This window comes from Sapajus apella, unplaced genomic scaffold (assembly GCF_009761245.1).
Source record: "Sapajus apella isolate SASKATOON/1434 unplaced genomic scaffold, GSC_monkey_1.0 scaffold138, whole genome shotgun sequence".
NCBI classification, from domain to species: domain Eukaryota; kingdom Metazoa; phylum Chordata; class Mammalia; order Primates; family Cebidae; genus Sapajus; species Sapajus apella.
Window position 1 is genome coordinate 3,123,859 of NW_022437078.1, and position 26,674 is coordinate 3,150,532.

At 45.1% G+C, this 26,674-nt stretch overlaps 1 pseudogene across 1 annotated transcript; it reads right to left on the reverse strand.

Annotated features, from left to right (window-relative positions):
• Positions 1–464: 464 nt before the first annotated feature.
• On the reverse strand, positions 465–26,082 carry LOC116540318 (annotated as a pseudogene). Its single transcript, XR_004264388.1, has 6 exons — positions 20,715–26,082; positions 17,546–17,617; positions 10,786–10,841; positions 5,695–5,808; positions 553–801; positions 465–518 (listed from the first exon to the last, which is right to left on the reverse strand). The product of XR_004264388.1 is annotated as an uncharacterized LOC116540318 (transcript).
• Between the last annotated feature and the right edge of the window lie 592 nt (positions 26,083–26,674).

Here is a 26,674-nt window from a genome sequence, read left to right on the forward strand (position 1 = left end):
CCTTAATGCATCACATTTCCAGAGCCGTGAGAAAACAGCTATACCTGGTATAGTGAATTAGACTCACTTTATTTCCCCATGGAGGAAATAAAACCCCATAATTTGAAACCTTTGGAAAACATAGGCAATGCAATTTTTGGAACTGTAATGTAGAAACAATATACAATCATACAATGCTTCCAAATGAAGTCTCACATTGAATTTGCTGATTTGTAAGATAGATTTCCCTCTTCTGGACAGCTTTGATGGCCAGGATAGAGGTTCATTTGCATTTGTTTCCAGTAACTATTCTCTTTGATGGATACAGGATTTATGGGGTCTAAGGAGAACATACAATTCTAAAGTGTTCATGTTTGAGAGAGAATTCCACAATGATCAGAAGGATTGAGACAGTTTTAGCATAAAAATTAGAACTACATTAATGAGGAGGTCGGCTATACCCAGTTTGGAGCTAGAGAGTTACACTACCCAGTCCTGACATGTTGGAATGCCAGAAAAAATTGATACAGAAACATTGTCTTGGAGTCTAAAAGACAGCTGATATGCTGTTACCATCTTGGAGTCTAAAAGATGTCTGATATGCTGATATCTGTTGTCTTCTGCTGTCATGGATGCAAACTCTTGAAGAGCACCACTGGGTCTCAGTTCGTGCCATAAAGATTATTCTCAATGTAGATACTGTCTTCTGCTTGGACTTCCTTTTTAGCTGCATTTTGCAAAGCTTTAATTTGAAGGCTGCTAAAAGAAATACTGCAGAAAGAGTTGTTGAAGAATAACACGAATAAGGAAAAAGGCAGACCACTTCTCACATATGAGCAGCACTCTTGTTTATGATCAAGCAATATCAGGTCCTTGAGACTCTAGAACCACGTTCAGACAAAGTACAAAATGAATAGTGCATTCCAGAGTTGTGAAAGGTATGGCTCTTAGTATTAACTAAGTTGAAGAAAAGTCTGTTTAATAAGCATGTAGATAGACAATCTAAAAAGTATTCAAAAACTCAGCTGGTCTCTCAGAAACTCACATAATAGAATACAAAAACAGAAAATCTGAAAATACAGAGCTCTGACATTAAACTAAGTTGCTAAATCAAGATGCACATTTTCAAATGTGGCTAAGAACTGGATGACTGGTGTTTTTCCAACTGTGGCTTGTGATCCTTTCAAGAGCGTTGTTAAATCTACTTATCAATCTACATCCTATATTCAAGATAAACACAGAATAGAAAATCATTGAATGTACTTAAATAGTACTGTTTCTGAAGTGTACACTGGATCATGGTGTTAAAAGTCTTCCTGTGCTGGATGCAGTGGCTCAGGCCTCTCATCCCAGCACTTTGGGAGGCCATAGCAGGAGGATCACTTGAGGCCAGGAGTTTGAGACCAAAATGAGCAAAATAGTGAGGCCCCGTTTCTACATTTTTTTTTTTTTTTAGTTAGCCAGGTGTGGTGGCTTGTGCCTATAATCCTGGCTACTCCATTGAACCTGGGAGGTGGAGGTTGCAATGAGCTGAGATCACACCACTGCACTCCAGCCTAGGCCAGAGTGAGACTCTGTTTCAAAAAAAGAAATCAGTAGAAAGAGTGGAAATACAAGTGAAGGAAGAAAGTGGACTTAATTTTAACTCGTGTAGCATTTTGATGTAACTGGATATTTTTATGTAAGATATTTGTATATAGTGACTATTTGTTACCAAAGCCTGCCCCCAGAATATGGAACTTGTCTTCATTCAGCTGCAGATGAAAAACATGTCCACACATTTAAAGAACCATGAGAAACAAAACTCCTTTATCGTTCCTAAACAGGTCAGTCATACATGTGTGAAGACACTTAGTTTTAAGTGTCAGTGAGCTCAAATGACTCAGTGTGACGTAACTGCCAAAAAGATAAAGTCATGAGGAAGTTCCCATAATTCGTTAGTGTGGTTTTTTTGGCTTTTTTTTTATACTTTACACATTTCTCTTTCATTCCAGAAATATTTGTGAGCATGGATCCCTGAGATTGAGTCCTTTATATGCTATGGGATGTGACCTTAGATGTCACTCAACATTTCTGAAACTGTTTTCCAATCTGTAAAATGAGAATAGTACCTCTCTCACAGTTTATTGCTGTAAAGGGCTTGATTGCAATAATAAAAGTCAAGGTGTATTGAGCACTTACAATGTGCTAGACACTGTTCAGACAGGTTCTCTGGATTGGCTCAGTTAATTAACTCAGACTCAGGAAAGCCTGTGTACAAGCATCCAATGAAGGAGAACTAGGCTTAGTAGACAGTAGCCTAAGTAAGAGGGATGGATTCTGAATCAGATAAAGTCCTTGCTTAAAACTCAACCTGAACTAAATGAAGCAGGCTGGTTGGCTTTAGAACTAGGTAGTTGTCTCCTACCAGTACAGGCGATGGGGTAGATGGCCTTGGGACATCGATACAGTAAAGGGGATTTAAATTGAAACTGAGGCCGGGCGAATGGGTTCATTCCTGTAATCCCAGCACTTATGGAGGCCGAGGTGGACGGATTACCTGACGTCAGGAGTTCGAGACCAGCCTGACCAACATGGCAAAACCCCATCTCTACTAAAAATACAAAAATTAGCCAGGTGTGATGGCAGGTGCCTATAATCCCAGCTACTTGAGAGGCTGAGGCTGGAGAATTGCTTGAACCCAGGAGGCAGAGGTCACAGTGAGGCAGGAGATCACACTATTGCACTCTAGCCTGGGTGACAAGAGTGAGACTCCATCTCAAAAAACGAACAAACAAACAAAAAATGTAACTGGGCAGCAGAAAAGACTGAAAAGTCTTTAAGGGCAAATTCCAAGTGTCTTCAAGCCTAGACAGCTAATATAGACCTGTGGAGCAAGCCGGGCCGGGGGCAGCAGGGAATGATGGGAGCTGTGGAAAACTGGAGGCACCTGCCCCACCTCAGTGCCTTTGCACTCCCTGCCCCTCCAGCCAGGAGTTATCTTCCTCCAAGTTTCCTACTTTCTTGGCATTCACTCAAACAGACCCTTATCTTGTTCTATAGTCCCATAGTGTTTGTAAGCATGTAAAAGAACTGTGTTTATCTGCTTACATGGTTTCTGTTTTATTCATCTCCTTGGAATATAATACTCAATAAACACTCAGTAAGACAAAGCATTGAGTGAAATAAAGGAACACACTAAAGGAACTCATTCAATGTTTAGTTCCATCGAGCAAATCTTGCAATTTAGTTATCTTGCCTTATGGGGTTTGGTTAGGACTGAGGTGCTCCCTCTGTACCAGCTCTGCCACAACTCCAGGGAGATACACAAAGCTACAAATACCACTGGAAGGTGTAAATAATAGAAGTGCTCATTCAAGTAGACTGTCGGGATCCAATGTATACAATGGAGAGTTTAGGAGAGAGACAGAAATCTATTTTTATTTTACCAGAGTGGGAACCTCAAGAGGTATTGATAGAAATACTTTCAAGCTTACCTTAGTTCTGCAGTCTTGTTTCTGAAGAAATATTCTAAATTGGAGGGGTGGGAGAGAGGAATTGAAGAGAAAATTAAACATCTCAGCAACAGTTCATAATATCCTCTTTCAATCAAGTGTATTATTTCTGTTATTGCTTGGATTTTTCCCTGGTCCCTGCAGGCATCTCCTTCCCTTTTGAGTCTGTAGGACCCAAACAAGCCATTTACTGTTCAGTATCTCAATCTCATTAATGGTTTGGTGTATTCATCCCCATGTCCTCTCTAACTGTAATGCAATTCTTAAATTATCCTTCATTTTAAAAAAAATGAGTAAGTCCAAGATCCTTCAGATAGGCTGCTGAGTAATAAGCATGAACCAAGATTTGTTTTAGGTGAACTGGGACACAAGGTCATAGACTAAGAGCCACCTCTACGAAAGGATACATTTGCAGGAGCTTATACTACCAGTCGTCTCTCTTAGAGAAGGAAAGAATGAGTTGTTTTTGCTTAAGGGGAAAAGCATATTTTGAGGTTCTTAGGACTCAGAAAACAATGCCCTCAAATAGGCTGCTTTGGACTTCAAATTGAGAGCACCTGGGGAGGAGCATATGCAGGGAAGGGCCTTCTCTGAAGCTCCCCTATCTAGCTAAAGGCCAGATCCTCCAGAAGACATTCTGTTGTTGTGAATCTCTCCCCCAGATATCTCATCAATGGCAGGGAGATTGATGCACAACCCAGGAATAAGACTAGAGCTGATAACACATCCAGAGTCCAGAGGAACTTCATTCCTGCCCTCTGTTCTTTGGGCCCATTCATCTTCCCTAAAAATCATTTACTCTTCCTCTAAAATTGCCTACATTCATCACTTTTCTCTCCCCTAAGAAAAGGGTATCTAAGGCCAGGCACAGTGGCTCACAGCTCTAATCCCAGCACTTTGGGAGGCTCTGTATTTAATTTTTCTTGGCCTGGCACCGTGGCACACTCCTGTAATCCTAGCACTTTGGAAGGCTGAGGTGGGTGGATCACCTGAGGTCAGAGTTCAAGACCAGCCTGGTCAACACGGTGAAATCCCATCTCTACTAAAAATACAAAAATTAGCTGGGTGTGGTGATGCACGCCTGTAATCCTAGCTACTAGGGAGGCTGAGGCAGGAGAATCGCTTAAACTCAGGTGGCGGAGGTTGCAGTGAGCCAAGACTGTGCCATTGCACTCCAACCTGTGAGACAAGAGAGAAACTCTGTCTCAAAAAGTTCTTATAGGATTAAATTTTTTCCCATAGGGTAATAATAATTGAAAAATAACAAGTTTAAAAAATAATGGTTTAAAGTGAAAACTCCACTAGAATGTAAGCTCCATGAGGTTTATGAAGATTTAAGGCAAAAGGATCTTTCTAAGTACAGTTACGGTTTAAGATTGCTGTGCACTTGTCACGTGAACCAGTCTCAGTGCTTTTTCTTTTTGTTCTTTTCCTTTTATTTTAGAGACAATGTCTCACTATGTTGCCCAGGCTGGTTTTGAACTCCTGGGCTCAACAATCCTCCTGTCTCAGCCTCCCAAAGTGCTGGGATTCCAGGCATGAGCCACTGCTCCTGGCTGGTTTTTAACAAAAAAATTTTTTTGAGACGGAGTTTCACTCTGTCGCCCAAGCTGAAGCGCGGTGGCACAATCTCGGCTCACTGCAACCTCCGCCCCCTGGGTTCAAGTGATTCTCCTGCCTCAGCCTCCTGAGTAGCTGGGAACACAGGCACATGCCACCATGCCCAGCTAATTTTGGTATATATATATATTTTTTTTTTTTTTTTTTTAGTAGAGATGGGATTTCAACTCCTGACCTCGTGATCCGCCCACCTTGGCCTCCCAAAATGCTGGGATTACAGGCATGAGCCACGGCACCTGGCCTAAATTTTTTTTTAAGAGATGGGGTTCCCACCATGTTGCCCAGGCTAGTCTTGAACTCTTGAGCTCAAGCAATCCTCCTGCCTCCTTCAGCCTCCCAAGTAGCTAGGATTACAGGCACGAGCCCCCACACCCAACTCCCATTCTCAGTGCTTTGTAGGTACTAATGCATTCAAACTTCATTTTCCCTGCCCCCTTGACATAGATGTTATTACCAGGTTCCTTTTACAAATGAGGAGTTGGGGGATAAAGGGAAGTCATGTGAGATCAAAATCACGTGACTTAAGAAACTAGTGAACCCAGGCAATTTGGCCATACATTTCTTGTTCCAGTCCCTTAGGAACAAACTCGAAATGACTTACTTTTGGCAGTGATGGCACCTAAAAGAGCAAAAGTACCAAGACAGAAATGCAGAGTCCAGCATAAAGTTCCTTAGTGGTGGTGGCCATCTGTGGACTATATACTTGGGTCAGTTGCTAAGGAAACAATAACAGATTGAAACAGCATCTTGTTAAAAAGTTATGAAGAGAAAACATTTCCCAGAATCACTTACCAGCCACATTCACCTGTATTGGTGCCTGGGTACTTCTGGAACGTAAGGGTGAGACCAAATGATATGAGTTTTTAACATATGGTGAAAATCTAAGACAAACTGAAATTCAAAACATATTTTACAATGATAAAGGTGTTTTCTATCTTGCTTGAGGTCATATTTACATAGGTGTACGCATTTGTCAAAACTAAAACTGTATGCTTAAAACAGGTTTATATGTAAATTTTTAAATTTACTGTTTTAAAAGTCAATAGGCTATTTCCATAAATACATCCTCTTGTGATATTTGAAAAGAAAAAGGTCAGGTGTGGTGGCTCATGCCTGTAAATCCCAGCACTTTGGGAGCCCAAGCAGGCAGATCAACTGAGCTCAGGAGTATGAGACCAGCCTGGACAACATGGTGAAACCCGTCTCCACTAAAAACATAATGGCTGAGTGTGGTGGTGCGCACCTATAATCCCAGCTACTCAGGAGGCTGAGGCAGGAAAAACTGCTTGAATCCAGGAGTTGGAGGTTGCAGTGAGCCAAAATTGCACCACTGCACTCCAGCCTAGGAGACGGAGTGAGACTATCTCAAAAAAAGAAAAAAAAATGTGTTGATATAAATAGACTTGGTGTTATCTTAATGCTCAGTTTTTGAATTTTGTCCTTGATGGCAATCCTTACTTGTATTTTTACCTGTAATTGACTATTCTGTCTCTATCTATGTAAACAGATTAGAGAGTAGCAGCACACAGATATATCCATGATTACCAATTCTATGCAATCATGCAGAAATACAGAATTATTTGTCTTCTGGTGCCTATCACAAGAGATCATCACCTCCTGGAATAAGCCTGAAATGTGCCAGGCGTCATGCTAGTTCCCCTTTCACGGCTTAGTTGCAACCCTAAAACAATCTCCCTGGGTAGGTATTTTAATAGAAGGAAAAGGGAGAATCTGAGTGAAGTCCAAGTCTTCCCATCTGTAAAAGCTTCATCTCTGGAGTCAGGATCCCACGTCTTGTACTTAGTCACTTCGTGACCATCGACAAGCTGTTTAACCTCTCTGAACCTATTTCTATGTCTAGCAACAACAGATTCAATAGGGTCTTTGCAAGGGTACTTTTAGGTCCTTCCTGATAAACACTATGAATACAGTGGAGTAACAGCAATTGAGCCATGCTTGCTTAGAAGTGGCATAGCCAGGCTGAGCGTGGTGGCTCACGCCTGTAATCCCAACACTTTGGGAGACCAAGACAGGAGGATCACAAGGTCAGGAGATCAAGACAATCCTGGCCAACATGGTGAAACCCTGTCTCTACTAAAATACAAAAAATTAGCCAGCTGTGGTGGTGCATGCCTGTAGTCCCAGCTGCTCAGTAGTCTGAGGCAGTGGAATCACTTGAACCCAAAGGCAGAGATTACAGTGAGCTGAGATCACACCACTGCACTCCAACCTGGAGACAGAGCAAGACTTCATCTCAAAAAAAAAAAAAAAAAAACTGGCATAGCCAGTGTCTTGGAGTGCACAACTGTGTTGTTACTACCTTACCTATAGGGTGGGAGGGAAGTGTAATGTGGGTAGATGGAGAATGGGATTTCAGGAGACAGGTTTTGCTTTCATTTGTTAATTACATTACACAAATACTGCATGCTCATTTTAGAATGTGCAACTAAGCATAAAAAAGAAAACGAAAAAAAAAGCGTAAACAGGTCAGGGACAGTGGCTCACACCCATATTCCCAGAGCTTTGGGAGGCTAAGGCAGAAGGATAGCCTGAGCCCAGGAGTTGGAGACCAGTTTGGTGAGAGCCTGTCTCCAGAAAAAAATAAAATTAGCCAGGCATGGTGACAAGTGCCTCTGGTCCCAGCTACTTAGGAGGCTTGGGGTGGGAAGATCACTTGAGCCTGGGAGGACGAGGCTGCAGGGAGCTGTGATCGTGCCACTGCACTCCAGCCTGGGCAATGGAGTGAGACCCTGTCTCAGATAAATAAATAAACCATAACTTTCACATCCAGAAACGAGCACTTTTACCATTTTGCTTTATATACTTTCTAGAATTTTATCCTTCTAGGATTTTTCCTTCACAGAAATAATTACTATATATATATATATATGTATATATATATATATTTTTTTTTTTTTGAGACGGAGCTTTGCTCTTGTTACCCAGGCTGGAGTGCAATGGCGCGATCTCGGCTCACCGCAACCTCCGCCTCCTGGGTTCAGGCAATTCTCCTGCCTCAGCCTCCTGAGTAGCTGGGATTACAGGCACACACCACCAAGCCCAGCTAATTTTTTGTATTTTTAGTAGAGATGGGGTTTCACCATGTTGACCAGGATGGTCTCGATCTCTTGCCCTTGTGATATAATTACTATATTCTATATGAACTATAGTATATCATAATTGTGAGCCATTTTAAAAGCTGCTTCTTTCACTTAATAATGTATTATAACCAACATATGATAACATGCTATAACCTATGTCATAAATGCACTGCAATGACTACATTCTTTACGGCAGTATGTGCACATGCTTAACTAAGTAATGCCTTACTATTAAACATTTAGGTTGTTTATAACATTTTCATGATTATAAATATTAACAATAAACATCCTTTTCATACATTTTTATTTATTAGTTCAATTTTTTCCTTAGGATAAAGCCCAGGAAGGTGACCTACTGAGTGAAATGTATTCTGCATGCTTTCAAGATACCTGGGAGAAGACACCTTGACATCTTCAGTCAAGGCACAGAAAGCCAAGTTTCTGCTCCTGCCAACCTTGAACCTGCTTCTAAATTGTTTTCCCTTATTTCTAAACATACCCATTCTGTAGGTAACAGAGCAAGAATGACCTCACTATTCTGAGGGTTGTTTTTTTGTTTTTTGTTTTTTGTTTTTCCTGAGATGGAGTCTCACTCTGTCACCCAGGCTGGAGTGCGACAGCTTAGTCTCAGCTCACTGCAACCTCTGCCTCCCGGGTTCAAAGGATTCTCCTGCCTCAACCTCCAGAATAGCTGGGACTACAGGCATGTGCCACCACAGCCGACTAATTTTTGTATTTTTAGTAGAGACAAGGTTTCACTATGTTGGCCAGGCTGGTTTCAAAGCTCCTGACCTCATGATTGGACTGCCTCGGCCTTCCAAAGTGCTGGGACTACAGGCATGAGCCACTGAGCCTGGCCAGGGTTTTGTTGTTGTTTTTTTTTTTAATCCAGCATAAGTCTGGCCATATGTCAACACACTAAACATGTATATAGTGGCAGTTCTGATATTTAGCCAGTATGTCGGCTCAATCACTGCAGGCCGTACAAGTTGTTACATTTTTAAATGTTATTCTTATGTAGTGGCATTCTTAATGTCACTAAGGTATATAGCATAAGGCTATTTGGCTCTACACTAAATAACCTCACTTTGTCTGATCATTTTGAATTTTTTTATACAATGGCCATGTTGTCATTTCTTACAACTATCAGAAAGATTATTCTTGGACCAGGTGTGGTGGCTCATGCCTATAATCCCAGCACTTTGGGAGGTCAAGGCCGGCAGATCACTTGAGGTCAGGAGTTCTGGACCAGCCTGGCCAACATGGTGAAATTCCATCTCTACTAAAAATACAAAAATTAGCCAGGCATAGCAGTACACACCTGTAATACCAGCTACTGGGGAGGCTGAGGCGTAAGAATCACTTGAACACTGGAGGTGAAGGTTGCAGCAAGCTGAGATTGTGCCACTGCACTCCAGGCTGGGCAATGGGAGTGAAACTCTGTCTCAAAAAATAAAAATAAATTTAAAAAACAAAAACAGAAGGATTATTCTCATAACCTCAGACTTTTTTTGTTTGTTGCTTCAAAAAGTTACTTGCGGATACTAAAAGGCAGGTTGTTTCTTACAGGAGCCAAAAGAAAAAGTCTTATTAATAAATGTATCTAACCTACATGGAAGTAGAAGACTTTGATGAGCATCATAAGACCAGGTCCCTTAGACTTTTTCCCAAGTTCACTGAGAAAAAAGTTATGGGAACATTTTACAGAATCAAAGTTATTATCTAGGACTTACTTATCTTAAAAAGTCATCCTGGGCCAGGCATGGTGACTCGCGCCTGTAATCCCAGTACTTTGAAAGGCTGAGATGGGCAGATCAACCAAGGTCAGGAGTTCAAGACCAGCCTGGTCAACATGGCAAAACTCCATTCTACTAAAAATCAAAAATTAGCCAGGTATGGTGGTGCGCACCTGTAATTGCAGCTACTCAGAAAGCTGAGGCAGGAGAATCGCTTGAACCCAAGAGGAGGAGGTTGCAGTGAGCTGGGATCACATCACTACACTCCAGCCTGGGTGACAAAGCAAGACAATCACTCAAAAAAAAAAAAGAAGAAAAGTCATCCCATGGAGAGGTTTATGTACAGAGAAAAATCAACAGTAGCCTTAAAAATTTCTATATAAAATGATCATTAGGTGGGGGAAATATATTAGGAAATAAACATATTACGTTAGTTTCACTTACATTATACTTTTGTTTGGGATGGCCTCTACTCCACCTGTCAAAGCATGCTGTTTTCCTAATGATAATTGAATTCCTCCTTGATGTGTTATCTTAACTTTCTCTCCTTAAATTATCTCATTCTTTTTTTCCCCAATTTTCGCCCAGCAGAAAGTCTGTGTACTGTGTATCTAAGTGTGCTATTCAGTAACACATTGCTCTTTGGGTATCCCTAACAAACGAGGTCACCTAAATAAACTTTTCAAATTAAAGCATCCTATTTGAGAGTCAAATTATTTTCTTCAACTTTTTTTAAGAATAAAAAAAAAAAAAAATCTGCAGGCTAGTCTTACAGAAATAGGCTTTAAATGTAACTTGCTTCCAGGGAGATATTCAAGTGAATCTGGCTCATCAAATAGGGAGGAATATGCTTACAGTTTGATTGTTATTCCAAAGGCCATCTGAAGACTCTGTCGCGGTGTCATTCCCATCTGCTTAACAAGAAGGAAATTTAATTAGAATTACAAAAAATATTGAATTCACGTTGCCTTCTGGTGATGAAAAGTTGAAAGATAATATGATCAAATGCTGCAGGCATTGCAAGAGTCATACCAAGTTATTAATGTTGTATTAATTCCTCCTGTAAAGTTGTATTTCTTAACCTTTTTGTCACAGGTTCTTTGAAAATGAACTCCTTTTTTTTTTTCTTTATTAAGAAAATAATGCATGTGCACACAAAGTTTTATCTACTATTTTAGGGTAACCACAAAAGCCCATTCATGGAGTCAGGTTAAGAATGCCATTTAGGCCGGGCGCGGTGGCTCAAGCCTGTAATCCCAGCACTTTGGGAGGCCGAGGCGGGTGGATCACGAGGTCAAGAGATCGAGACCATCCTGGTCAACATGGTGAAACCCCGTCTCTACTAAATATACAAAAAATTAGCTGGGCATGGTGGTGCGTGCCTGTAATCCCAGCTACTCAGGAGGCTGAGGCAGGAGAATTGCCTGAACCCAGGAGGTGGAGGTTGCGGTGAGCCGAGATCGCGCCATTGCACTCCAGCCTGGGTAACATGAGTGAAACTCCGTCTCAAAAAAAAAAAAAAAAAAAAAAAGAATGCCATTTAAAGGCAATCAATACTTTTATGCTATCTAAAAAGCTGTATATGAATGCCCAGAGGCATTACATCCAAAAACCAGAGCCACCCTCTTTAGAATGGACATCACATTGGTTTTATGTTCAGAATGAGTAAAATATACTATAATATGGAAAACAGGTGGCATATAACTCCTGTGTTGTTGCCAGTGTGCTTACACTTTGATCTCAAAGTACTTTAGAAAATATATCAACCACCAGATCAATGTCTATTGTACCATATAAAGATTAAGATTTTATGTAATATATAAGATACATTTCTCTTAGAGTTGAACATTTAAAAATTTCAATGTGTTTTGAAATATCTATTTTGTGGTAAGCAGTATATTCTCAGCTGGGCGTGGTGGCTCAGGCTTGTAATCCCAGCACTTTGGAGTCCAAGCAGGCAGATCACTTGAGGTCAGGAGTTCAAGACCAGCCTGGCCAACATGGTAAGACCCCGTCTCCACCCAAAAATACAAAAAATTAGCTGGGCATGCTGGAACATGCCTGTGGACCCAGCTACTCGGGAGGCTGAGGTAGGAGAATCGATTGAACCTCAGAGGCAAAGGCTTCAGTGAGCTGAGATAGCACCACTACACTCCAGGCTGGACAACAGAGTGAGACCCTGTCCCCCAAAAAAATAAGAGTATATTCTGTTGGCTTTCCTAGACAACTATAGGTGAAACACAGAACTGTCTTCTTACTGAGCATCTACCACATAGTGAGCACTTTACCTTCTAACAACCAATTCCTTAATCTCATTTTTACGGATGAAGAAACACACAGGAAATGGTTGGATGATGATTTCTAATTAACCGACAAGAGACTCTGCTGATAACCTGCACACACATTGCACTTCCGTCAAATGGAAATACTTAGGTCTGTGAAGTTCTCTAACTGATGACAATGCTATAGGCTCAACATGAATAAACTTGGACTAATATCTCCCCAAAATTTACATTATTGTATTTACATTTTACTGCTTCTGAGGCTTCCTAGAAAGCCAAAGGCAAGGTTGGGCACGGTGGCTCATGCCTGTAATGCCAGTGCTTAGCGAAGCTGATGCAGGCAGATCACTTGAGGTCAGGAGTTCAAGAGCAGCCTGGCCAACATGGTGAAACCCCATCTCTACTAAAAATATAAAAAATTAGCCAGGTATGATGGTACACATCTGTAATTCCAGTACTAGGGAGACTGAGACACAAGAATTGATTGAACCCAGGAGGCGGAGATTGCAGTGAGCCAAGATCGTGCCACTGCACTCCAGCCTAGGCAACAGAGTGACACTGTTTAAAAATAATAACAATAGAAAAAGAAAGCCAAAAGCAATATGTAGGTTTATGTAATATAAAGAATCTTGGCTTTGCTTGTGACAGGTATTAAGACCTTAAGTAACAGTTTCAGGAAGAGAATGGGGTGATGCAGAAAAATAGCATAGCCTGGAGTCAGATAAAATTTGAGTTCAATGCTGACAATGTCTGTTAGTAACGTAACTTTGATACTCAAGGTCCTTTTCATACACAGAGGTATATACGTATGTAGGGGTATATAAAGGTTTGTGTGTGTGTGTGTGTGTGTGTGTGTGTGTGTGTGTACAGTAGTGCCCCCTTATCCACAGGGGATATGTTCCAAGATCCTCAGTAGATGCATGAAACCAAGGATAATACCAAACCCTATGCAGACCATGTTTTTCCTATATATATATATACCTACGATAAATTTATAAATTAGGCACAGAAAGAGATTAACAACAATAAATCATATAATAGAACAATTATAAAAATAAACTGCAATAAAAGCTATGGGAATTTAAAAGATATCTCAAGATATCTTAGTATTTTAGAGCCACAGCTGACTGCTACAGAAAAGAAAAACTGCAGATAAGGGGGGAACTATATATTTCTAGCTAAAGAACCGAATGAACTACAACCTATTAATAGTACACAGCCCATCAAGTTGTTACAATTAAATTAGATGATGCATGTAAAGTGGTTGGCACTAAGCTATTATTATTATATAATGGAAAGAGGACTGGGGAGGAGGGAAGGATAGATACGATGCAATGCACTTTGCAAATATCATATACTCCAATCATCCAGAGAGGAATGTTCAACAATTTGCCTGCGGGCACACAACTAGTAACTCATAGCTGAAATGGGAGTTGTGTGTCTCCAGAGCAGATTTATAGGGCCTCCTCAATCTGGCAATACCACTAAATATGGCCTGTCTTGAAAGAATTAAACAAGATAATATATGCACTTCCTGGCACATACGTCTGTCAAAGGTGGGTAGTGGGCCATATGATAACCTAAATCCTTTCCAGACCTAATATTCCTTGCTTCCATGAGGCTTTAGGCAACTGAGGGCCAACCAGGCTCAGTGAGAACTTGGCCCAAGAGCCTTGGATCCACCGCCAAAATGGCAGCAGCCTCACGAGTCCTGGGGATACAGCTGCTCCACTGTCTGTTCCGCCCTGGAAAACTCTACCGTGACCAGGTTCCACTGACATGGTATTGCAGAGAATGATTCCCCACTCCTATTTTCTTCCTCCTTACACCATCAAAGAGGGGGGTGCAGCTGCTCCTACTGCTGTTACCTTGTGTTTTTATCTATTTCCATTTTGCTTTTGTGCCTAGAAACAGTTTGCGCCAAGGATTACACTTCCAAAACCAAATGTCACCATTATCTAATCCCAATTGAATGAGTCCCTCTGTGAATCACACTGCAGGTCCATTTTAAATTAACCAGCTACCAGGAATGATTGGCAAAAACTGTAGGCCATGTGGGCTGGGAAGCAGCTGCCTACAGATTGGCAGCTCCTGAGTACAATGAGTCATACACACAAGGAGTCCTGCAAGGCATGACCTTGCTTAGACGCCACACAAGCACACATAACCAGCTCAGCATCACAGAGGAGCTCAGCATAGGGCACTCCCGAGAGCTTTCCACTAAGGGGAACCAGGAGAGTTGGCTAGGAAAGATGACAGGTTTCAGCATCACCCTCCTCCATCACAAGGAAAGACAGGTCAATTTTCCATTTCCAAGGAGCCTCTAAGAGGCCTGCTCCGGCTTGGGAGAATACTATGGATTGTTTGGATTAGAGAAGCAGGATCTCAGAGGGGTATGCCTCTTTGATGCTGGTGTGGGTGTCCTCAACCCATCTGTTTTAGTCTGTTCAGGCTGCTATGATAAGATAGCTTAGAATGGGTAATTTAAACAGAAATTTATTGCTCACAGTTCTGGAGGCTGGGTAGTCCAAGATCAAGGCACAGGCTCATTACTCAATACGGTGAGGGTCCTCCTCCCTGTAGATGATGTCTTCTATTTGCTTTCATATGGGGGAAAGGGCAAACAAACTCCCTTGGGCCTCCTTTTCTCTAACTAATTAATTTGTTTTTTCTTTCCCATTCAGAAAATGGTACTTTGGGCCTTTTTTTTGTTTGTTTCTTTAAAATCTGTTTTATTAACATTCAATTAATGGATAATTTCTTTTTATCATACAGTTCATTTTCTTAGAAAGGTGTGGTGGCTCATGCCTGTAATCCCAGCACTTTGGAAGGCTGAGGCAGGCGGATCACAAGGTCAAGAGATGGAGACCATCCTGGCTGACATGGTGAAACCCAGCCTCTATTAAAAATACAAAAATTAGCTGGGTGTGGTGGCATGAGCCTGTAATCCCAGCTACTTGGGAGGCTGAAGCAAAAGAATAGCTTGAACCCAGGAGACGGAGGTTGCAGTGAGCCAAGATCACACCACTGCAGTCCAGCCTGGTGACGAAGTAAGACTCTGTCTCAAAAAAAAAAAAAAGCTCTGGATATTTGGGGCTTTTATATAAGCATTGATTCCATCATGAAGGCGGGGCTCTTATGATCTAATCATGTCCCAAAGGCCCCAGCTCTTAATATTTGCACTGGGGATTAGCTACCAACATGAATTTGGGGGTGTGGTATTATGAGATTACATGTACATATATAGAAAGACAGACGTCTGTGCATGGTTCCTGGCTCATAATTCCCATAGCCCCAGTTATGGTCTTCTGTTATGATGATAAATATATTTGACCTCAGAAAAGAATCTTTGACCTTCTCCTGCTCTCCTTCCACCTGACAAGGCAGATTTAATTTCCCCTGCCTTTCTGATTGTTGGTCAGAAGACTCTTCCCAGAGTGCATCTTTCCCTGTGCCCCTGGGGGATGGAATGTTGATGTCTCCAAGTTTCCATAAAAACCCAAGAAAGGCCGGGTGCCGTGGTTCATGCCTATAATCTCAGCACTTTTGAGAGGCCGAGGTGGGCGGATCACCTGAGGTCAGGAGTTCGAAAACAGCCTGGACAACATGGTAAAAACCCATCTCTACTAAAAATGCAGAATTAGCCAGGCGTGGTGGTGCGTGCCTGTAATCCCAGCTACTCGGGAGGCTGAGGCAGGAGAGTCACTTGAACTTGGGAGTGGAGGATCGAGTGAGCCGAGATCATGCCACTGCACTCCAGCCTCGTGACAGAGCAAGACTCTGTCTCCAAAAAACCCCAAGAAGACTAGGTTTGGGGATCTTCCAGATAGCTGAACACTTGGAGGTTCCTGGAAGGTAGAGTTCCCAAGGAAGGGCATGGAACCTCTGCATCCCTTCCCCTACACCTCATCCTGTACATCTCATCACCTGTATCCTTTGCAATATCCTTTATAGTAAACGGTAAACATAAGTGTTCCCCTGAGTTCTGGAAGCCACTCCAGGAAATTAATAGAACCCAAAGAGAGGGTTGTGGGAAACCTAACTTGAAACTGGTGGGCAGAAGTTCCAGAGACCTGGACTTGTAACTGCTGTGTGTGGTGGGGGTGGGAAGGGCAATCTTGGGGACTGAGCCCCCAACCTGTGACCCTGCATGACCTTCCTTGGATGCCACACGAGGACCCGCAGCCAGCTCAGCATCAAAGAGGAGCTCAGCATAGGGCACTCCCAGAGTTGGCCACTAAGGGGAGCAAGGAGAAATAGCTGGGAAAGACGTGATCTTTCCTGTGAAATCTGACCCTCTCTCCAGGTAGATAGTGTGAGAATTGAAATGGACACACAGCCGGTGTCCACTGCTTGATGCGTGAAGAAAAAACTCCTCCACACATTCAGCCACAGAAGTCTTGGTCTGAGTTGACGCTTGTTGTCGAGGTGGTGTGAGAACAGAGAGAAAACCCAGTTTGGGAGTTTTCCCTAAATAGCCAGAAAATAAGCATTCAAACCGCAGCACCATCTGAGAATGCTCATGTAAATACAAACTTGATGAGGCAGTGGAAGCCTCCTGGTACTGTTTAGGGTCTGGGATTTATCAGAAGCGTGGGGTCTGGTGTTTGATCTAAACACCAGAGGGCTGGATTTAATTGTTTTTAAGGCCCTGGCCCAAGGAATCAAGTCAAAATAATACGTTCGGATTCAAGACTGGTTGACTTGATTTCTAAAAACAAAGTAATATGCATGTGGATGTTTCCAAATCACATAAGCCACCTGGGCCGATCAGGCATTTGGATTCTTGATGTTCTAAGAAATAGTGATAATAGCTACCGTTATGTTTATCACTTACGTCCTGTAACTATGTCCCAACTCTTTCATCCCATTTGATTCTCACAAGCATTCTACAAGATCATGGTATTACATCCTTTTTATAAATGACAAAACAGCGCGCTGCAGTGGCTCATGCCTGTAATCCCAGCACTTCGGGAGGACAAGGCAGGTGGGTTTCTTGAGCTCCGGAGTTTGAGACCAGCCTGGCCAACATGGTGAAACCCCCTCTCTACTAAAACTACAAAATTACCCAGGTGTGGTGGCACATGCCCGTAATCCCAGCTACTCAGGAGGTTGAGGCAGGAGAATCAGTCTCAAAACACACAGACACACACACACACGACAAAACATTCAGAAAGGGTAGCTATTTGTACAAGTCAAATGACAAATCTGAGTGGCTGGTGTTTGGCACTTCAAGTCAGATCTGTCATATTCCAGAGCATGTGCCCTCAACAAAGTCAATGGTTCTCAAGGTTTGAATGATCCCAGATGTTCAGGAAAGAGAGTGCGGTCACCTGTTGTGTAAGAGGACAATGGTGAGCTGATGGGTTGTGTCCTTGTCACTTCCTCCAGTGTTGTAGTTTCTGCTGGCAGAGGCATGAAAAGAATGGAAGAATTTTTCCATTTGTGGAGGAAAATTTGCATGCCAAGAAAAATAAAGAACAAAACTAGAATCAGGAATTACCATCAACTTTCTACGGGGCCTTTCCCCAGCCTTCCACAGTGGGCGTGCAGGGCTCTCACCCACCCACTTCCGAACCTTTCAGCTCCTCTTAGAAATATATTCTAAGATGGCCTTCAGGCATTGCCCTGCTTATTTCATGTATTTATTTATTTCATTATTGTCCTAGCTATTTCATTAACACAAGGAAATGTGATCTAGATAATGTTCTAGATAGTCTTATCAATATATAAGATTAGTCCACACTTTCTATACTCCCAGGTTCCTTCTAAACACACAAAGCCAACAACAGGGCATTTTATGTCGAACACCCAATTAAGCTTTTTCATGCAAGTGATATTTCGCTTTCAGAAAACAGGGGCTGGGAATTTGCACGAACATGCCCTACCTGCTTCACAACAGCCCCATTCTGGATTTCCCAGCCTCACGCAAGTTCGATTATCCACACATCCAGTAACTAACAGAATAGACACAATATTAATTCCCTGAAGTCTCTTAAAGCTGACAATATCGCCCAGTGTTAGCCTTGGTAATGATTTGCAACCCTAAAGGTAAGGTTCCTGGCAGACCCTCACCCCAGCTCCTTCCACATCAGGATTCTCGTCATTCCTTAGGGGTGATTGCCTGTGTTTCCTGACTCATCTTCCACTTCTCACTGTAGAGCTTCCATTAGGAATTCTCCAGCTCAGGGCCACATTTCCCTTTATTTCCCATCAGATATCTCACTTTATTTGCAAAGTGGATCACTTGCCTCTTTACAAAGCCTTTACATGATTCCCTGATCTTAGAGCACCACAGAAATATAGTCAATTAGTGATGGTGACTAGATGAGAATTCCCAAAGCTGGATTTTCTTTATTGCCTTGCACTGGTGTGTTTTTCCTTCCCCACCACAGTCTCCATAACTTCACTTTTCAACATCGCTTTTTTTCCAGTTCTCAACTGTTTTCCTGTCTTCCTCTAGCGCTCAAACCTGTAAGAGGATGTGGCTCTTCCAGGACAAAAAACAGAACAACCCAAGAGAGTCATGTGACCAGTCTGTACCCAATTTAGCTCTGTCCAAAGGCCTCTTGAGCTTAACTGCTGCTCCTACAACCATACATACAGTTGTTCCCTGGATGTTTTAGGCTGCAAGCCGGTACCAGAGGCGCTGAGCAGGGAGGTTTGTATGCAATGATAAATGTCCCTGCATTCAATTTGCTCCAGGGTTCTCTCATTCTTGGGCTGTAATGTTCAACTCTAAACTCAAACTCTTTAGAAAACTATCCAGATAAGAATAAGCCTCAATTGATACCATCCCTCAGGTTATAGACTATAAACCAACTCTTAGGAGAAAGGCAACTTTCTCCCAAATCTCAGCTTTAAATGAAGTCAGTGGCTTAGGCATGTCCTCCAAAACAAGTCGACTAATCCATCCACTTAGCAGACACAAGCTAAGCATTAAAAACAAAAGCACTGAGAAAGTCTAACAGACTCTTTAGTGTGTACTGCTGCATGGCAGAAAACGGTTTTTCTTACAAACTTTTATGGCTCTAAAATCCAAGGTGTGACCTAACTAACACGCTCTCTTCCAAATGGAGCTGCTAGCCCAATCCTTCAGATGCTCCTGGTTAAATACACACACAGTTCAATAAGAATCAAGGGAAATCAATAGGTTCCATCAGATTTTTCTGGCTAAGAGGTTGTGATATTTGATACTCCTCAGAATCCAGAGCCACCCTAAGGGGTCAATGGGTTTTGAGGGCTTTGAGAATCTCCACTGAAAGTTATCTTTTAAATCCCCGAAAGGCAAGATTTGAACCTAAACTTGCCCTCAGAATGACAAGCGATTTCCCCACCTGTAAGTCAAGTTATCCTCCATTTGTATTAAATCTAATATCTTCTTTACAGGGAATTTGAAGTACCAACTATATGGCCTGAATTGAAAAAAATAAACATGTACATTCTAAATCCCTAAAGCCCTTAAATCCAATGTTACTTTTTCCTAAGTATAAATCGCACCGTTTGCAATTTCCACTGTACCTACATAAGTTAAAGCACCTTTGAAGCAAAAATATGCAAGTCATTGACTGCCCCAAAGACAGTGTGGTTGTTTAAGGGTTTTTTCAGTGAAAAATGTTAGATCAGGGCAAATTCATCTAAACATAAAACTCAGCGCTCATGATAGGAGGCATGACCCAGTAGTTAAAAGTACGGTAGTTAAAATTCATACCCAGTAGTATGAATTTTCTTGAAAGTTGCAGGGAAAAAAAAAGCTGACACAGTTACAGTATCTGCAGCATGGCCGAACTGTCATTTCCTTCCCTTTTTAAAATCTCAAATCAGCAGTTCATGACTTTTTTACTTTCATCTTTCGAAGCAATAAAAGCCAGGCTCCCTCCCGAGGAGCTCTGGGTTGCTGTGGTGGGGCCTGTCCCTTCTCCAGCTCTGGTACCATCCCCATCCCGTCTGTAGGTGGCGTCCCATTCCAGGGTGGATTAAAAGTTCTGAACGTTCTAGATGATTATAAGGAAGTAGCATCCTTGGGGGAATGGCCGAGCAGCTTGCAAGCTCACAGTGATCGTGCCTTGCCCCTTCCTGTCGTCCATACCAGTGGCCGGCAAGTTAACCAGGAAACCGGCTTTTTTTCTTTTTTGAGATGTGGTCTCATTGTATTGCCCAGGCTGGTCCAGAACTCCTGGATTCAATCCACCCTCCCACCTCGGCCTCCCAGAGTCCTGGGATTAGTGGCATGAGCCACTGCACCCAGCAGAAACACTCCTACACACCAGTAGCCTCCCACCCAGGGCCTGACTCCTAGGCTGCTGCCGTGGGAATGACTTTCAGGGAATTCCTCTGGTGCAGACTCAAGGTTCCTCCGTGCTGGCAAATGTCTGCTTTTGCAGGTGTTTTGATTTGGGGAAATGGTCAGAATACTCAGAGCTGAGTTTGAAGGTTAGGAGAAAGATACTTTCTGGCAGGTGTGTAAATTGGTTCTGAGGGCCCATCTGTCCCATGGCTTACTGCTTCTGGGGGTGGCCGCCATCCTGCAGGGAAGAGCAGACAGTGAAAGTGTGTCTGCAGTGGCAGCCCCTGAGGTCAGTGTGGCTGACCCCTCTCTCTGCAGTTCATTTCCACAGACCCCCCCCCCCGGGGTCACAGCTCGTGACACCTCCACCTGGGGATGACATCAACTCCGATGACTCCGACGATATCATTATCGTCCTGTCTCTGCCCACGAAGAAGAACTTTCCAGTCTAGGTCTCCGTCATTGCCTCCATGCCGTGATGGCAATGCAGCAGAGGACACAGGAACTACAAGTGGAAAGATAATTTATCGTGTTAGGAGAAGAAGGATGATACCTACTTAACACCTCAATATCTGCGTCGCTTCTCTTTCTCTTTGTGCTTTTGTTTGTTGAAGGAATCCCAAATGCCTTTGCTTCATTCTCTGGGAAGGGCCAGTGGCTCGCATCTCCTCATCTCCAGCTGCAGCTCGGATGGTGGTTTTTCAGTGCCAACAGACACGTCTTCCATGAACTCGGGGCCACCAGGGAGCCTGTTCTCCAACAGCACCTTGCAGCCTGCCCACAACCTTTACCTGTGAGGAGCTGCTATCAGCAGCCAGCGCCAACGCCACCCCCCTCTTCCTGGTGACACCCTCAACAACCAGGATTTGCCCCCGATCTCGGCCCAGTAGGCCAGGCAGACGTGCCCCACTATGCCTTAGGAAGATGTGAGACCAGCTTCCCCCATCCCCACGGAAAAACACGGCCCGTCTCAAGCCAGTGAGGAGCTAAAGACACCCAGGTCCCCACATGAGCTTACTCCACGCCCCAGCCCCTCACACCATCCTTTCCCCTGTCACCCTCCCTGCCCCCTGGAGAACTGCCCTCCAGAGCTGCCCTTCCCAGGAAGGAGTCTGGTGGATTCTGTCACTGCGTAGATGAAGACTTTTTAAATCCCAAATTATAATCACAAAAGCTGCATCACACGCACTTTTGAGAGCAGCAGGGCGATGTCTGTTACCAAGCCCAGCAGGTGGCTTGGCCTCTGTGGGGTCACCCAGGGGAAGAGGAGAGGAGAGTGAGGAGGCAGGCCCGCCATTCAAGGGAGAGCACAGGCTCTGATGGGGCACGTCGCATCTGCTGCCTGGGACAGTCCCCATCACCCCATGTGTGTGGCCTCTGCACTCACAGCTCCACAGCTGGGCTTGGTGTGCAGAGCCCTGGGAGGCAGCAGCTGTAGAGGCCTAAGAGGGAGGTCCTGGGGTAAGCACACAGTGTCCATGCCCATCTCTTGCTTGTGTGTGAGATTAGCCCTTGCTAGGGCATCAAGAGGAAGAGCCTTAGACCTGGGTGGGCCTTCAGGGGCATCTAGACCCCTGCACAGCCCAGGCCTGGTGTCCAGATCTCCACAGCACCCTTGTCAGGACCCCTGCCAGGGCTGGCCTCAGTCTCAGGAGAGACCAGCGTTAGAAAGCCCCTCCTTACACAGCAGATGCCTTCTCCCAATGCTTCTTTTCATGGAAACAGTCTAATCCCTGGGTGCCTCTTCTGCAGCATGGCAGCCTTCTGAGTCACCCCTGGGAGCTCAGCCTGAGCCTGGGGCCTCCTCCACGTCGGTCAGAAGGCTGATGGCCCCAACACAGTGTCTTGTGGAAGGGAGAGAGGAGCTTCGAAAGTCCACCTGCCCTGTGGGAGGAGGACACAGGTGTGCCCAGCCCAACCCATCCTCTCCCAGTCACTCAGCGATGGGGCCACCATCAAAGTGGAGGACGAGCTCCACCCTGCAGTTTGCTGCCTGGCCCGTCTCCACGTAGGCTCTGTTTCTACAGTGGGTGGAAACGAGTCAGCCAAGGGTCTAGCTTGTGCACGTGTTTTCCTCATTTGGACTGTGAGTTGCCAAAACCATTTTTTTTCCACTGAACTGGCTGATAACTTGACGGACTGTGTAACTGACACAGGCCCTCTGTAGACCCCTGCCCTCATCACTCTACCCGCCCAGGTCCACTCCCTGAGGCGCCGTCCCGGACCTCCCTGCCTGACGGCTCAAAGCTGCAGGTCCTAGGAACCAGTCCACCCTCGAAAGCCCTCAGAAGGTGAGGTACCTGCATGTTCGCTGGGGGAGATCCTCCGTTCTATGGCAGCTGCTCCCTCTCATTAAACCAAGGTATTTCTGCAGGACATGCTCACTCTTGGGAGCCAGTGGCCTAGCGCTTTGGGTTATGGGTATGGAGAGGGCATCCCTGCCTCGGGGTTGATGGAGAATAGTCCGTAGGTAAACGGCCGTGTCCTCCTTTGGTGCAGCAGGGCTGCTCTGTTAAAAGCCAGTGTCCGTCTTGAAGCTCCCTGGGTAAAACAATGCATTCTGAAGCCTGTGACCAGCTGATGCCGTGTCCAGTGCTGGTCACCAGGCCCCTTTGCTGGGGACAGCCCATCGGGCTATTCTGTGATTCTGGAACCCTGCAGTGTAGTTCTGTGCCATGGAGACAGCACCAGGCAGACAGGCCTCCTTGCCTGCTGCCCCAGGTCCTGGGGGCCAGGGATTCTGGCCCTGAGGGGCCTTAGGAGGGGAAGAGGAGCCCATGGAGTCGGGGAGCAGCCCGAAAGCCTTGAACTCTTCCTTCCTGGGGTGGGGTACTCCGAAAGACAAACCTCTGGTTCCTGTCCCTGGTCGTGGAGCTGCCCGTCGCGACGCCTGCCCAGGCTGCCGAGCCGTGGGCAGGGCCTAGCCATGGGGGAGGGAACTGGGGCGGGGCCTAGCCATGGGAGGGGTGCTGGGGGCGGGGCTGAGCCTTGAGAGGTACGAAGTGTGGGCGGGGCCTAGCCGTGGGAGGGATAAGCTGTGGGTGGGCTGAGGCTTGGGAGGCGTGGGAGTCATGGGCGGGATGAACTATGGGTGGGGCTGAGCCATGGGCGGGGCCAGGCTGCTGAAGCCAATGGTGGAGTGGGGTGGGCAGAGGTGCTCGTGGAGCTGCTGGCAGGGCCTAGAAGGCAGGTGAGAGGATAACTCCCGGGGAGACTGGAAGTGGAGGGTGAGTCCCCAAGAAAGGGACCTTTGCCCCAGTGTTAAGTGCCAAAGCAGGCCCAGGTGTGAGCACTTCGGGGTAGACTTTGGTGGCCCATGTTGCTCATGGTGTCCTGATTGTCACTGCAACACCTCCACATCACCTTGAACTTAAAGAACAGCAGCAAAGCTGTATCTGCTAGCAGAGGCTGTTGGGTAGTCCAGCTTTAAAAGAACATAGTCTTTCTCCAACCCATGTCCTTTAAACAAGCAGCCACAGAAGATGTCACAGTCTCCAGGGCCTGGCCCCACTGTGTTGACAGCAGCCACACCTGTTGAGCAGACACTGCTGAGACTGAAGCTAGCCCCGGTGTAGGGGGCTGGTGAGCTGCAGGCGCAGCTGACCCGAGGTGCACCCTCCCCTTAGAGGCCTGTCCCCAACTCCTCCCCTAGAGTCCTGTTCCTGCCACTTAGGGACCTCAGCAGAGGCATCAGCTGGAGAGCTCCAGGGACATCCCTGGAGATACGGGAGGCTCTCCTGACACAGGGCCCAGCTCTTACAAGGCCTTTGTAGGACCCTGTCTCCCCAGCATGTCCTGCTCATCCAGGAGAGGGAGAACAAGGAGGAGGGCCCAGGCTCAGAAGCCAGGGATAGACTGCCGACGATTACCAAACAGTCCAGGCATTGCCACGATCCTCAGTGTCCCTTGGTTCATATCACCCACCAGGCACAGCTGCAGAGAGAGTGCGGGGAGGGGCTGGGACCAAACAGGCCAGAAACCAACAGAAAGGAGGCAGAAGTGAAGTGGGTGTGCCTGGGGCACAAAGCCAGCCCCGGCAGGAGTTCAGTGGAGTCCTACAGCCAGTTCCTGTGCAGACTGTGATGCCAGAGAGGCATGCAGCCTCTGGGCAAGTGGGGAGAGGGCTTGGGTGGTCCCCACAAGGGAGAAGAGGTGGAAGGGCCAGAGAAGACCACCAAGACCACTGTTCCCCCAGGCCCCAGGTGAGCGACCTGATGTGAGACTAGCGGGCAGAACCAAGCAGGGCTAAACTCCAACCCAGGGCCCCGTGTTGGACAAAGTAGCCTTTTCTTTGCTCGTTTGTCTATGTATTAAGAAGAGACTAAAATAGCCAAACGACGCTGGTCGCATGTGCTGGCTGTCGTCTGTCTGCTGAATGTCTATTTTTGTACAGACCATGCCCTTGATCCCTCAGATGGATGAGAAACCCCCTTCCTTGCAAAAAAGCCAGTTGAATTAGGAAAAGATAGTCCAACCTAGAGCTCAGATCTACCAAGATAAGTACAGCAAAGCCTTCCTGTATTTTTGAGGAATAAAAACTTGCAGAAAGTACCAATAACCTTCAAGATCTGAATGAGATTCTATTATAACCTGTCCAAATGATTGCAAAATTCCTCCTTTGGTTTTGGAAGAAGTGTCTGCTCACATGTGACTCAGAGATTCTCTGAGAACCAGGGAGTTGACACACAAACCTCACCATGGGTCCGAGCCAGATATTTCTCAAGGCTCACACCTCGCCAAGCTCCCAAAGGCCTGCCGGCAGCGCCTACGCCGTGCCAACAACCCTGTCTGGTACACACCACGGCTGGGTAAGCACCCTTAAAAGCGAGACAAATAACGTCTGGAAACCGAAATGTGAAACTGTCAAGATGGCTTAGGAGAGGAAGGAGTGGACCCTGCCGGTCTTTGGCATTTTGTGTTTAGGATTATTCTAATTTTATACATAATTTATAGGCAGATCCTTTGGAAGGGATAAGGTTTTCATTCTTGTACAACTCGTTATTGGCTTTTAAATAAAAAGTTGTTTTTCAGGGTGCCTTGATTGCCCTATAAAGCCTTTTAATTACCTCCAGGTGTGTTCCCGCTGCACGTACTCAGGCTGCACAAATGATCTGCTTCAGAAACCCCACTTCTCTGGGCTTCTGGCATTTTGCTATGGTCACAGTGCCGGCTAGGGGTTGGAGAGCCAGCTGCGGGGACGGGTCCCGCTGCCAGGTCCCTGTCATGCATGAACTGGGATGCAACTCTTGACACCCGGGTCCCTCGTGGAATGTCTGTTCCTTAGATACAAGTGAGCACACAAAAATGTTTGTGCGTGAGGGAGTTATTTCTCCAAATTTAATTTCATTTTTGTCTCAGGAGCAGGGAAAGAATAATTTACTGAGGAATCAAACACAGATGGGAATGACCAAAAGGAGCTGATACCTGGGTTTTGTTTTTCAATATTTTGTTGCATAGAACAAGGTGCATCTGTGGCTTTGTGTGCCTGTGGCTGCCTGCCCTGGGGTGCTAAATCCTGGGCAGAGTTTGTCTGAAGCCTCCACAGTTACTGCGGTTGGCTCTGGCATTTGCCCAAACCCATTTTCTATCGTTCTCATATATATGTGTGTGTGTGAAAATATATGTATATTTTTTCATTGAGATAGGGTCTTGTTCTCTTGCCCAGGCTGGAGTGCAGTGGTGCAACCATAGTTCACTGCAGCCTCAAATTTCTGGGGTTAAGTGATCCTCCTGCCTCAGCCTCCAAAGTAGCTGGGATTATAGGTGTGCACCACCATGGCCAATCACTTCTTTTAAATTTTTCTGTAGAGATGAGGGTCTTGCTAAGTTGCCCAGGCTGGTTTCGAACTCCTGGCCCCAAGCGGTCCTCCCATCTCAGCCTCCCAAGTGGCTGAAACTGCAGGTGTACACCTGGCTAACCTAAAATATTGGGGGGAGGGGCACAGTAGCTCACGCCTGTAATCCCAGCACTTTTTTTTTTTAAAATAAAGACGGGGTTTCAGCATGTTGATCAGGCTGGTCTTGAACTCCCGATCTCAGATGATCCGCCTGCCTTAGCCTCCAAAGTGCTTGGATTACAGGCGTGAGCCACTATGCCCGGCCAATCCCAGCACTTTAGGAGGCTGAGGCAGTGAATCACCTGAGGTCAGAGGTTCAAGGCCAGCCTGGCCAACAT